The 13,710-nt window shown below is 42.8% G+C and overlaps 1 long non-coding RNA gene across 5 annotated transcripts in view; it reads right to left on the bottom strand.

Annotated features, from left to right (window-relative positions):
• Nucleotides 1-1,571: 1,571 nt before the first annotated feature.
• Nucleotides 1,572-13,710, bottom strand: part of LOC130030063 (uncharacterized) — a 231,055-nt gene continuing 218,916 nt past the window's right edge. For 2 of the 5 annotated variants that reach the window (XR_008793454.1, XR_008793455.1), the window contains exons 5-6: nt 2,193-2,455; nt 1,578-1,741 (exon numbers count right to left, since the gene is read on the bottom strand). This is a non-coding gene — a long non-coding RNA (uncharacterized LOC130030063). Of the gene's footprint in view, nt 1,742-2,192; nt 2,456-13,710 lie in introns of all 5 variants that reach the window. The other 3 variants (XR_008793456.1, XR_008793457.1, XR_008793453.1) reach the window with 2 other exon arrangements.

Below are 13,710 nucleotides of genomic sequence, written 5' to 3'. Positions count from 1 at the left end.
CACTCGATAACAACTGAAATGGTGAGGCATAGGGAAGTGAGTAAATTAGAAAGTTTGTAAAATAATAAATCAGCTTTCGGCTGTAAGATTAATAAGATCTGAGGGTAGGAGAGATAATACAGGAAGGCACTTGCCTTACACACAGTCAACCCAGATTAGATCCTTGGCATCACATATTGTCCCCTGAGCTCACCAACAGTGATATCTGAGCATAGAGCCAAAAGTAATCCCTGAGCACAACTGGTTATAACACCTCCCCCTTAGCCCCCCAAAAGCAAAAATAAATAAAGAAATAAATAAATAAGAGATTAAAAAAGTAATAAGATCTGAGTATCTAATGTATAACATAGTGACTATAATTGATAACACTATTGAATTATTAAAATTTTTAAAGAGGAGAACTTAAATATCCTCACTCATGGATAAGTATGTGCAGTGATGGGCATGTTAGCTAAATGGGAGGAATACACTTATAATATATGAGAATATTAAATCATCTTGCAATACATTTTAAATATGTTGCAGGGACTGGTGTGATAGTACAGCAGGTAGGGCGTTTGTCTTGCACATGGCTGACTCGGGTTCGATTCCCACCATCCCATATGGTACCCTGAGCACTGCCAGGAATAATTCCTAAGTGCATGAGCCAGGAGTAACCCCTGTGCATCACCGGGTGTGACCCAAAAAGCAAAAACAAATAAATAAATAAATAAATACGTTGCAACTCACAATTATAGTTCAATAAAAGCTGAAAAGAAAAACTAAATTTACCCGTAGCACGCTGCCTTAGTGACATGCTCTCCAATAATGACTCAGTGTGTAGAAGTTGCTTCTAACAGTTTATTTTATACATACACATAGATAAATACTTTTAGTGAAGCAAATTAGGGGTTATTTTGCAAAATAGTTTTATTTTCTAAAATAAAATTTAGAGTAATATAAGGGGACTGAAAAAAAGAGAGAAGAAATACATGTTAAGAGACAACACAGGCTTCTCCAGAGTGGAAAAAGAAGACTTATTTATTATGTTTTATTTTGAACATATAATCTATAATTTTTACATAACTTTAAAAGTCCAGGAATATAGGGCTGTCTATATTTGACTTTTCAAAATCAAGATCTTCAACTCTTAAAGATCCTTAAATACAAATCAAAATATAAAAAATTTAAAAGAAGTACACACCAAGAATAAAATAGTTAACAAAAGTCACTTTTTGAATAGAATATTTTCAATCATGTCTTTCTTCTTTTTGAACCATGAAATATATTTTGTCCTTCAATGCAAAATTTTGATTTTCAGGTAAGTAGAACACAAAATTTTTTAAAAGCCTATTGCAATGTTAAGAGAGAACATAGGCTTCTCCAGAGTGAAAAAAGAATCACTATATAACCTATACAATCTCAGGTCTTCGGTTTATCAGCTGGATCCCAGTGTGAAAAGCATTCAGCTTCCTCCTTTGTAAGATGGCATTGCTAATATTTGTTTATTTCATAACATCATGTGGAAGACATAACAAAGTCTGTCTATGAAATTGAGAAGTGTTTTGTACACAACAAAACATCCAACACATTTTAGATGCTTTTAAACAATAACCTTATCCAGTGGGAAAAAATAAGACTTATGCAAATATCATTCCTAACAGTGAATTTGATGTCTGCGTTCAGGTACCACTTTGCAACTGAGTATTTAACCAATGGGAAGCAGAGGGTCTTCTGTTCACCTCACTGACACATTAACAATCTGTAAGAAAATGATCTCTCGTTAGAGCCATGCTGTATTAGGTGGGACGTGTAATCCCTAGGACAATTCTTAATACAAAGAAAGTGGAAACACGAGTCTCAAGAGGGGAGGAAATATCAAAGGTACTCTTTATCAAGAGTGAAACTTTGAAATCCATCTATTTAAGATTAATCACTATTCTTTTAGTTAAGCTGTTGTCATCTCTAACTTTCCCTGAGTAGAAAATAATCTACACTTCCAACTAAGTTATTCATGGTCCAATTTGTTCTCAGAATACTATAATAGGCTTTGTGAAGATAAGTTTTATAATAGGGATTTAACGTAGTGAGAAGCCAAGACTCTCAGAGGCCTTTAAACACAAGAATATAAATGTATATAAACTGCTTGGTTTCCTCCGCCCTTTCCACTCTCTCTCCCTCCTTCACTTCCCCCCCAAAAAAAGGATGCTCACCACGACTTAAAATTTAATTTGTACAAAGACTGCTGATAAAATACTGTTTCAACAACCCCAAGTACGAATGGTTTAGTTGCTGCCTTGTTGTGAAGGGTCGTTTTCAACAGCTCCGGGAAAGCGAAAAAACTCTTAAGCACTACAAAAAGGAATGCAGTGCTGGGCTTTAAGAAAGAAGAACATTCAAAACTTCCCTCCTGGCACTTGCTTGAAGAACCACATTTGAGTTCACTGACGAAAACTCTTGACTTTCCTGGAGAAAACTCTGGGAGGGATTGGCATCCTGGAAAAAAAAAAAAAGAAAAGAAAAGAAAAAAAATCGCTTGATGACTCATATTTCCTCCCCAGAGCTTTTGATTTATAAAACTGGTAAGGGTACATACAATTATTCAGAGATGTAATTAATTTGTTTATTTTCTTCTCTTCTCCTTTCCCTCTCTCTCCAAAATCTAAACTTCTTGCATTTGTAATACTTTTTTAAAAATCTCATTTGTACCCAAATAAGCCATTTGTTTTACAAACTAGTGCTAGTTTATCGTCATCCCAGTGCGTTGCTGACTTTCCAATTTTAAATATTTCAAGATTCACAACTTAGTATTTAAAACAGAGGAAAACACTTTAGTAATGACTTCTAACCACTAGCTTCCCTTTCTGAGCATGGGATGCCTCTGTCAAACCTATTCCGTTGTACTTCTGCTACTGGTATTTGCGTATTTATAACAAAATAGATGAAAAGGATAAGCATATACAGATGCATCATCCCTGAGTACTAATGTTCAAAATTCTTGGCTCCAGAAACATTCTGCACATCAGTGTAAGCGTTCTGGAACCAATACACACTTGCAAACTTTTTTTCTTACAAAGACCGTTTTCTTAAATTGTTTTTGAATGGTGGCCAGCCCTCGCAGCTCCCTGCGTGCTTTGCAAACTGTTTATACTGTCCCCAATAACACTCCCGGGAAAGCTGTCATTCCTGGCTAAATCCTTACTTAGGGTGGACGCTATGTCTCCGTAAGACAGGGTCACCGGGTCAAAATCGATTTCGGAGGCCACCTGGAGAGTCCAGGCCACAAACTGACTCAAAAAATTTATATCAGAGCCGGCAGAGCCCAGCTTCCAGGGTCAGATCCGCCCTGACACTCCAACCGCAGGCCGGGGCATGCTAGCCCGGCCTCAGAGAGAGGCCAGAGCTGTTGACCCTGTGAGCTGACCTCTTCAAACTTCAGGAGCATTTTTGGGGCAGTTACCACGGTGACGGGTACTCTAAAAGCTTATCCTTCTTACTGAAAGGAAGGAGGAAAAATTAGATGCCTATCACTGTTTAAGCAAGAAAAAAAAATTGAGGGAGCTCTAAATTGTCTGTGTCTTTGATATTAATTTCCATTGCTGCCCTGAAAATAACATGAAACTTTGCATGGTCTTTTAAGCAGCAAAATTGCACATTTGGAACAGCTACTGCTTTTTTTAAAAAATTTTTTAACCAATAACTGACAAGAATTTGAATAATGTATTAAAATACTTTTTTAAACAATGTAATTTACTTGGAAATTCTAATATCGCCCTGCTTTTCTTTGAGAACAATCAGCTTTGAAATAAGATCCATCATAAATGCTAATCTATTGGGGGGAAATAATGTAACTAAATAATCCTTTCTGCATCAAAAACATACTCAAATGTTTTTCCTAAGAGAAAAAAAATGTCCATTTTTGCTTGACTTGAAGTAATAAAATTTAGAAAAATATCAAGGGAGAGGCAGTAACTGGAACATTGATGAAGCACCTGCTGTCTTAGGTGTGAGATCCCAGGATCTATTCCCAGCACCACACAGTACCCATAAGCAGGGATAAGCCCTGACCACCACGAGGCTTGGTTCCAAATCAAAACAAAAGAAAACAAAAGCCCAAGGGTTATTATTATTATTTTGTTTGTTTGCTTTGTGGCCAAACCTGATGATGCTCAGAGAACCATATGGGAGACCAGGGATTGAACCTGAGCTAGGGGTGTGCAAGGCAAGCACCCTACCACTGTACTGTCTCTCCAGCCCCATGGGAGAATTATTATGACGTATTATATTTTTAATCAAATGACCTATAAAAGTAAGACTTTTTTTTTTGGTCACACCCTGCGATGTTCAGGGGTTACTCCTGGCTCTGCACTCAGAAATCACTCCTGGCGGTGCTCGGGGGACCGTATGGGATGCTGGGAATCGAACCCGGGTCGGCTGCGTGCAAGGCAAATGCCCTACCTGCTGTACTCTTGCTCCAGCCCCAAAAGTAATACATTTTTTAAAAAGCACACTGTAAGAACTATGAATGAAGCTGTAGTAGAGTGCAAGCCTCATACAATGTGAGGTCCTGAATTGGATCCCCAGCACCAAAGGAATTAAAAATAAAAATATTCTCCATATAGAGCACTGAAAGAAAAAAATGACTTTTAGAGCAAAACACACTAAAGCCTTAAAAAAAAAGCCACAAAATATTCAAATGCAATCTTGTCCAAAAGTTCTACAACAATATAAAGACTTATGAATTAAGATTTAATTCTTGGGTACAGCAGGTAGAACACATCCCTTGCAGCTGGGTTCAATCTCTGGCACCTTCCCTCCAAGTCCTTCCAGGAGTGACCCCTGAAGGCCCTGAATATTACAGGATGTGGCCCCCAAACAAACAAAAACATTATATATATACTTATATTATAAAAACTCCTGATATAAGTATATATGTAATATAAGTATATACGTATATATACGTATGTATATAATAAAACTCTAATTGTTGAGTGGATAGGGCATTAGTCTTGCACATGGCCAGCCTAGGTTTGATCCTTGGCATCCTATCTGGTCCTCTGAGCACTGACCACCAGGAGTAATTACTGAGGGCAGTCCCTGGAATAACTCCTGAGCAACATTGGGTATTACCCCCCACCATGCAAAAGTAGGGGTGCACAGACTGCAGAGTGATAGTGTAATGGGTAAGGTGCTTGCCTGACATGCGGCTGACCTGGGCTTGATCTCCAGCACCTAAATGGTTCCCTCAGCCCATCAGGAGTGATCCCTGAGCACATATTCTGGAGTAAGCCCTGAACACTGCTAGGTGTGGCCCTCAAAACAAAACAACAACAATAAAAAAAAAACCCAATCGTAATGGTTGGGTTCTGGTCAGAGACTTATTATAAAACACTTTAGAAGGCTCCAAAATGTGACTTGATATTAAATGAGCAAGATATGAAAGAAATGAGCGTGTGCTTTGCAGGGGTCTGACCCTGGCACTTGGCACTGCATGGTCCATGAGATACTGCTGGGAGTAGCACCTAGTACCTTTGGATATGATCCCCGCCTAAACAAAACAAAACACACACAGAAAGAAATTCGATAGAATCACAATCATTTTATTATTTTTTTATATTTTGCTTTTTGGGTCACACCCGGCAATGCACAGGGGTTCCTCCTAGCTCATGCATGCAGGAATTACTCCTGATGGTGCTCAAGGGACCATGTGGGATGCTGGGAATCGAACCTGGGTTGGCCGTGTGCAAGGTAAACGCCCTACTCATTGTGCTGCTGTGCTATCACTCCAGCTCCTCACAATTATTTTATTTTGTTTGTTTGTTTTTGCTTTTTGGGTCACACCTGGCGATGCACAGGGGTTACTCCTGTCTCTGCACTCAGAGTTACTCCTGGCGGTGCTCAGGGGACCATATGGGATGCTGGGAATCGAACCCGGGTCGGCCGCGTACAAGGCAAACACCCTACCCGCTGTGCTATCGTTCTAGCCCCCTCACAATTATTTTAAAGTGTAATATTCTTTTGTTCATTTTGACAGTCCTGAGAATTGAACCCAGAGCCAAACATATGCAAGGCAAATGCTCAACAACTAAGCCACACATCCCGTACCCCAAAGAATAGTATTATTATTATTATTATTATTATTTGCAGAGATGGGGAGTTTGGGACATCCTTGGCAGTACCCCTTACTCCTGTATCTATAATCAAGGATTATTTCCTGGCACTGTTTGAAGGACTTTATATAGTGTGGGATCAAGCTGGGGTGCAAGGCAAGTGTCTTGTCCTCTGTATTATCACTGTGGACCCATAGTATACTATTCTCTCTCTCTCTCTCTCTCTCTCTCTCTCTCTCCCTCTTTCACTCTCTCTCTGTGTGCTGTGTGTGTACATGTGCATGTAAGAGTATGCCAAGTGGATTTATATTTTAAAAAATAGTAAAAAATTAGTGGCTTTTATAGCAAAACAACGTCTGTTGATCAAAATACCATTTTACATGTTGACTCCAAGCAATAAAAACATAACAGTAAACGACATGTGAAAGGGATACTGAAAGTTTAAAAATCTATTAAACCCAATCTTGAATGTTTATTTTGTGGTGACCTATTTTCACTATTTTATGAGCATCATTAAGTTCCTACTAAAAAAAAGTTTTTTTTTAAGTGTCTGTTAATTCATCTTAGTTTTTAAACAGAAAAATATAATTTAGGCTATAGTATTCTTTCTCATCTTGTGTTCAAAACAATCCATGAACGGAAAAATCAGAAGTACAGTTCTAGATGACTGTCTCATAAGGTCCAAATAAATGCGCAGCTCTCTCAATGAGTGTGGTTCTTGCCATCGCAAGTGGGCATCCAGGTGTTGAGTGATTACAGCTGTGGGGCCAGATCATTCTGTATGACAAATTCAGACCATGAGACTCCCAGCCCGTGAACTCTTGGCAAGCTCCCTTAAAGACCCCGTGTCTGGCAAGCAGGAGGACCTATCAAACAGGAAATGAGGTCCTCCTCAAATTTTGAAAAGAGATGATAGAAGTCTCAAAACGAGACTAGCCAGACCAGAACCTCCTAAACCACAAGTCTTATCTTGAGTGAAATGTTATTTCTAAGTTGGATCTGAAAAGGGAAAGTTAAAGTATCAAACAATGGCTCATTGTACACAAGAAAACAATGCCAAGTCTCTTAGCTAGGTTCCCTTTAGTCAAATTTCGGATCTTTTCCAGGAAGAGAGAAAAATTTGGTCAATCTTCTGCAAACAACTTTTACTAAAAGAACTATAGAATTGATAAATTTTTGTGTATGTGCTACGGAGGAGAGCACTATGGAATAGATATCGTATTCAGGAGCTGAAATGCCTGGCTCTTCTCTTATGCTGAAAAATTGCAAATGTTGGACGAGAGAGAGAGTACAGCAAGAAGGGCATTTGCCTTGCAAGCAGCTAGCCAGACTTAAATACATATGATCCCTGGAGCTCAGCCAGGAGTGATTCTTGAGCACAGAGACAGGAGTATGCTCTGAGCATCATCAGGTATGGCTCAGAAACAAACAGAAATTGCAAATGTTGTGGTGGTTCTACAGAATGGAGACTGAAAGGAACCTAGGAAGATATGTAGTCCTGTCTCTTTTATGTGGTTGAAATCTGAAACCCTGAAAATGAATTTCTAATAAATACTGTTACAAGTCTAACTAGAACCTATACCCTGCCTGATATATGTATGTATGTATATATATATATATATATATATATATATATATATATAGGCTTTTATGGTCACACCTGGCAATGCTCAGGGGCTACTCCTGGCTCTGCAATCAGGAATTATTCCTTGTGGTGATCGGGGGACCATATGGGATGCCAGGAATAGAACCTGGGTCAGCCGCATACAAGGCAAACACCCTACCCACTGTACTATTTCAACAGCCTCTGCTTGGCATTTCTAGATTTGCATCTTCTCATGCCAAGGCACAGCTGCTCAGCTGGGATAAAGAATATTAAAAGCCCCACACAGACATACTCAAAGTCTTCAACAGTCATTTGGAAGATTTTATGTATTCATCTATTCACTTTTGACCACACTCAAAATCAAATCCAGGGTCTCATACCTACAGTCCAAGTTCTACGTCTGAGCCCGACAGACAGTGACTCTGGTATAAAATTCGCATAAAACTCACTCCAGTTACACTTCCAGAAACAACTTTAGGTACTCCACAAGCAAAAAGGCAGCACAATCAGGTTGTAAAATAATGTGTGCAATAATAAACTCTCACTATTCTCTGAAACTGATGTCTGGGGTTCCCAGGACATGCTGTTAATAGGATTTCTCCAGTGAATTGTTTTTATAGATTTGTTATGCTTGATAAACACTTATTGATTTCATTTTCATCGGTGCAGAATCTACTCTGCCAGGTTTGTAATTAAATATGGGCCAGCAGAGCTCTCAGGACGTGCCTATCTGGGTTTCCAGTGATGTTAAGCATCTATCCCAATACCCTGCACCATGTTCAACATGACAGGGGCCAGTTCCAAAGGACTTTCACATGGTTTCTCTTTAATAGTTCTCAAATCCACTTCATGCCTAACAGCTGTCTATTAGGATCAGTGGATGCTGAAAATTAAAGAGAAGCCTCCAGAGAATGTGCCATTTATTGCTCAGATACCAATAGTCTTGTCTTTTGAGGGGATAAGGACACACCCAGCTATGCCCAGGACTGACTCCTGGTTCTGTACTCAGGGGTCACTCCTCCCAGGGCTTGGGGGTAGGAGGACAATATGTGGTGTCAGGGAATAAACCTTAGATACACACTATCTTCCAATCCCCAAATCTCTCTCTCTCTCTCTCTCTCTCTCTCTCTCTCTCTCTCTCTCTCTCTCTCTTCTCCTGGATATTTAGCCCAGTCCCCAAATCCCTCTTCTAACTTCTTTGGGCTTTTGCTAGAAGACCATGCTTTAATGCTGAGAATTTGGTTCACGGTCCCAGAGGGAAACAAAGAATAAGGGATAAGAAATTAAGGGAAGTGGGGGCTGGAGCGATAATGCAACAAGTAGGGTGTTTGCCTTGCATGTAGCGTACTGGGGTTCGATCCCCAGCACCACATATGGTACCCTGAGTCCACCAAAAATGATCCCTGAACACAGAGCCAGGGATACGCCCTGAGCACTGCTGCATGTAACTCCCTGATTCCCCAAAAATAATTTAAGGGAAAGAAAGAAAAAAGTATTAGTTTTCCCAAAGACCAATGGTTTCACAGGAAAGAAGGAGCAGTATTGAAGATCTTAGATGTGATTAAAAGGTGAAGGCCACAGGAGTCAGGTAGTCCTTAACTCCTATCTAGAATTTCAGAGAAACGCTATATCCTTTCCATAGATTCCAACAGGTGTTAGTGAAGGGGCGCACTCCGGTGCTAACCACATGTTAAAATCTGGCAGCAGGGAGGGAAAAGCGACTCTGAGGTTTGCTTGTCAAGGCTCCCGATGAAGCTCAGCTTTCTTTCGTTTATTGAATTTCGTCCCCTATTTGAAGAGGGGGGCGGGCTATACACATCCATCTGTGCTCAGAGATCATTCCCAAAGGGCTCACCAGGACCACCTGGTGTGCTGGGGTTTGACCTGGCTTTGTCATATGCTGTACTACATCTCTGGTCCTTGTGGCTCAGCTTTCTAGCACAGGGTATACGGGGGCATCTATTACTCCGTTTCTCAAGAACTCTTTAGTCCTGTCCCCTTGATCCTGAAGTCTACTTCCCACTTACAAATGTTTGTTTTTACTTTGTGACCACCCCTCCCCATGCCCTGAGGCAGTTTACACATCTCTGCCTGGAGGGTCACTCCTGGTGGTGACATGGTTCCTGATAGAGGCCAGGCAACCTGCACGTGAAGCATCTGCTCAGTCCATTGAACTATCTCTTGACCCAACCATTTTTCTTTTTTAGAATCAAAAATGAGGGGCTGGAGAGATCGTATAGCAGGGATGGCACTTGCTTTGCATGTGGCTGACCCAGGTTCAATCCTTGGCTTCCCAGATGGTTCCCCAAGCACCACCAGAAGTAATTCCTGACTACACAGGCAGGAGTAAGACCTGAGCAACACCAGGCTTGGCCCCAAAATAAAACCAAAAGCAAAACAAAAAAAAATCAAAGATGAGGGACCAGAGAGATCAAAGAGCTAGTCCAAGGAGCAGAGCACAGGCTTTGAATGTTGGAGGCCCAGTTTGATCCTTGTCTTTGAATGTTGCCCCTGGCATTGCTCACAGCATCAGGGAGTCACCCCTGAGCACTACTGGGTGTGGCCCACGATAAACAGAATCAAGGGAAAGAGCTTAGCACAGTGAGCAGGGAGAAGCAACTCCACCCGAACACCACGTAGACCCCCCTCCCAGAGCTGTGTGAATGAAGGAAAAGCTGCTTGCTTCCCCTACTGGCTTGGCCTTACTTTTTTTTTTTTTTTTTGCTTTTTGGGTCACATCCAGTGATGCTCAGAGGTTACTCCTAGTTTTGCACTCAGGAATTACTCCTGGCAGTACTTGGGGGACCATGTGGGATGCTGGGAATCAAACTCGGGCCAGCCACATGCAAGGCAAAAGCCCTACCCGCTGTGCTACTGCTCTAGCCCAAGGCCTTACTTTTCTTGATCTGTCTCCTCTGCTAGGTAGTCTCAGAAGTCCATTCTAGATGTTCTCCACTGGGCTATTTCTAGAAGGATAAGACCTGCTCATTGGGGTTCAGAGGCTTCTGTAGGAAATTGTTAAAGACAGACATTTCTGAAAAAGAATTTTAGGGGCCGAAGTGATCGTACAGTGGGAGGGCGTTTTCCTTGCATGTGGCAGAACCTGGGTTCAACCAGTATCCCAGATGGTCCCCCGAGCACTGCCAGGAGTAACTCCTGAGTGCAGAGCCAGAAGTAAAACCTCTTGAGCATCTCGAAGAGTGACCCCAAAAGTCAAAAAAAAAAAGTGACCCCTGAGCACAGAGCCAGAAGACCTGAGTAGTACTCAGGGTACAGAAGAAAGAAAGAAAGAAAGAAAGAAAGAAAGAAAGAAAGAAAGAAAGAAAGAAAGAAAGGAAGGAAGGAAGGAAGGAAGGAAGGAAGGAAGGAAGGAAGGAAGGAAGGAAGAAGGGGAAAAAAAGAATTTTAATGGTGTCCAGAAAGAAGGACTGAGGCTCACAGTTGCCCTTTTCTGGGACAGATATGTCTCTCCAACAAGAAGGAAAAAGCAGGGGCTGGAGCGATAGTACAGCAGGTAGAGTGCGGCCAACCAGGGTTCGAACCCAGGTATCCCATATGATCCCCAAAGCCCCAGCAGGAATAATTCCTGAGTGCAGAGTCAGGAGTAAACCCTGAGCTTTGCTGGGTCACTGTCACTGTCACTGTCCTGTTGTTCATCGATTTTCTCGAGCAGGCCCAGTATCATTGAGAGACATGTTACTGTGTTTGGCATATCAAATACATCATGGGTAGCTTGTCGGTCTGACTTAAAAAGAAAAAAAAAAAAGGAAAAAGCAGAAGCAAAAGGCTCTGGCCCTGGCCTTTGACATCTGCATACAAGAAAGAATAGGCAAACCTGGGCCCTAAGGGATACTACAGTGAGTAAGGCAATTTGTCTTTCGCAAAGCTGAGGCTGACCTGGGTTCAATCTGCAGCATCCTGGCATCCCATATGGTCCTCCAAGTCTGCTAGGAGTGATGCCTGAGCACTGCTGGGTGTGGCCCCCCCAAACAAACAGAAAAGGTGTCACTTCAAGACCTCATTGCCAGGTTGTACAAATGAAATGAGTCATGAGTCATGGTCTGAGTTTAGGGCTGAAGCACTACATGCTTCTGACTGTGCTCAGCTGGGTTTCATCTTCAGAGCATTGCAGGGAGCAAATGCTGCGTGTGATGCAAGAACAAAGAAAGAAAAAATAAATACTTGGGTGAGGGCTATAAGAGTGTAGAGGGGGCAGGATAGGAATGGGAGGCCTTTGTTTGTTTGTTTGTTTGTTTATTTGGGGGCCGCACCAGGTGGAGCTCAGGGCTTACTCCTGGCTGTGTGCTCAGGGATCTCTCCCTGCCTAGTGCTCCGGGGGACCTTGTGGGATGCCTGGGATCCAACTTGAGTTGGCCTCTGTCAAGGCAAATGTCTTACATTCTAAATGATCACTCTGATTCTGGAGGCCCTTTTTAACGTCCTTCCTTCCTTCCTTCCTTCCTTCCTTCCTTCCTTCCTTCCTTCCTTCCTTCCTCCCTCCCTCCCTCCCTCCCACCTCCCTCCTTCATTCTTTCCCTCCTCCCTTCCTCCTTCATTCCTTTCCTCCTCCCTCCCTCCCTCCCGCCCGCCTTCCTTCCTTCCTTCCTTCCTTCCTTCCTTCCTTCCTTCCTTCCTTCCCTCCTTCCTCCATTCTTTCCATCCTCCCTTCCTCCCTCTCTCCATTCTTCCCTCCTTCCTCCCTCCCTCCATCCCTCCCTCCTTCATTCTTTACCTCTTCCCTCCCACCCTTCCTGCCTTCCTGCCTTCCTGCCTCCCTCCCACCCTCCTTCCCTCCCTTCCTCCCTTCCTTCTTTGTTTTATGGCCACACCCAGGGATGCTCAGGACCTACTCCAGGTTCTGCACTCAGGGATCACTGCTGATGGACTTGGTGGATCTATGGAGGTGCTGGGGATCAAATCTGCATTGGCAGCATGCAAGGCAAGCACCCTACCTGCTCTGCTATCTCTACAGTCCAAGGGAACTTTCCTCTTTCTTCCTCTGATCCCCACAGCCAGCTGAGGCGTGCAGTGACTACTGTTGCATTCATATTGTTTTCCTTCTCTTGCCTGCCAGGGTCATCTCTAAATAAGAAGCCTGCTATGGATTAAAACTCCCCCCATCCCCCAGTAGCACTTTCCTAATCACCAAAACTCCAGCCCGGAGGGTGAAACTTTGTGAAAAGTCCATTGCTGGCAACAAATTTAGGCTGACAAAGTGTCACGCTGGACGCCTTTCAAGAACCAAAGCAGCGGCGGCAAGAGTGACCACAAGGCAAGCCTCGCCTCAAGCCACAGGGCCTGGTGGGCCGGGCTGGACCCTTGTCACCGAGCTGGTGCTTGCTCACACCACACGCAAAGCCCCTCAGCTCGAGAACAAGATGCTACCAGCCCCATCGAGCTCGGGCTCACTTGCCCTGTGGCTCAAGAAGCTAGACCAGAGAGAGGTGCTGCTCTCTCCTCCAGTTAAGCTCCTGGCCCTCGATTTACACTCCCTGCTTCCCAGAGTTTCTTTTTGTTGGAGTTCTGGGGTCCCCCACCGCCCCACTTCTGGACTTTTGTTGGATAGCTCCAACTGTTGTGCTTCTCCCTGCGCTGTGTCAGAGAAAATTACTAGGAATGGATGCTTCAGGTAAATCGTGATATTTTCACCGGTGGGGCATGGGCAGAGCGTGGGCATAAACCATTTCAGAACTTAAGCTAAATCTGAAAAAGATCTTTGTAGGGGCTGGAGCAATAGCACAGCGGGTAGGGCATTTGCCTTGCACGCAGCTGACCCGGGTTCAATTCCCAGCATCCTCTATGGTCCCCTGACCATTGCCAGGGGTAATTCCTGAGCACAGAGCCAGAAGTGTGCATCCCTGGGTGTGACCCAAAAAGAAAAGAAAGAAAGAAAGAAAGAAAGAAAGAAAGAAAGAAAGAAAGAAAGAAAGAGATCTTTTTAGTGTTTGCAAACGAACACATTATGAACTGGCCCTCTCTCCCTCAATACCATCCCCTGCCGCATACGGACACATA

Source organism: Sorex fumeus, unplaced genomic scaffold (genome assembly GCF_029834395.1).
Source record: "Sorex fumeus unplaced genomic scaffold, SorFum_2.1 ptg000044l, whole genome shotgun sequence".
NCBI classification, from domain to species: Eukaryota; Metazoa; Chordata; class Mammalia; order Eulipotyphla; family Soricidae; genus Sorex; species Sorex fumeus.
The sequence above is the reverse complement of the archived record's forward strand: the minus strand, read 5'-3'. Positions and strand labels throughout refer to the sequence as shown.